Raw genomic sequence first — 714 nt, 5'->3', positions numbered from 1 at the left:
CTCTCTCTCTCTCTCTCTCTCTCTCTCTCTCTCTTGCTCTCTCTCTTTCTTTCTCTCTCAGACGCACACACATATACTCAGGCGCAAATGTGAATAACACCTTGCGCGATCGCGTTACATTATAGCACATGTTTGATCGAATTTCAAAACTGCATTCTCTCCCTGCAGAAAAAAAGGCACGAACTGGCGGAAAGGTCGGCCTAACTTTATAATATTTCATTTATTTATTATGGATGGAACTTCGTCACAATACATTATTCTTTTCCCTTTTCTTATATTTTCCTTTTCTTTTCTTTTCTTTCTTATTTCCTCTTTCGATCATTTTCTTAATTCCGCAGTAACACACGAAAGATCTTTGGAGATGAAGTCCACAGATCAATATTTTGCAAGCCAGCGACGTAGTGTATAGGAGGTGCCTCATCGATTGTAATTATAGTCATTTCAAATGATCAATGATAATAATACACGATCGTAACCATCGAAATTTCATCCTTTTCTTTTTTTTCTTTTTCGTCTGATAATACTGAATATCATGTTCGTTTACCATCATTTTTTTTTTTTGTAAATCAAAAAGCAATATCAATGGAAATAATTCGGTATTTCTGGTACAATGATTTATCAAAATATTTTTTTATCCAGCTAATCACATTTTCTCTCTCTCTCTCTCTCTCTCTGTCTCTCTCTCTCTCTTCCTCTCTCTCTCTCTCTCTCTCT

This window comes from Vespula pensylvanica, chromosome 10 (assembly GCF_014466175.1).
Source record: "Vespula pensylvanica isolate Volc-1 chromosome 10, ASM1446617v1, whole genome shotgun sequence".
NCBI classification, from domain to species: Eukaryota; Metazoa; Arthropoda; class Insecta; order Hymenoptera; family Vespidae; genus Vespula; species Vespula pensylvanica.
The sequence above is the reverse complement of the archived record's forward strand: the minus strand, read 5'-3'. Positions refer to the sequence as shown.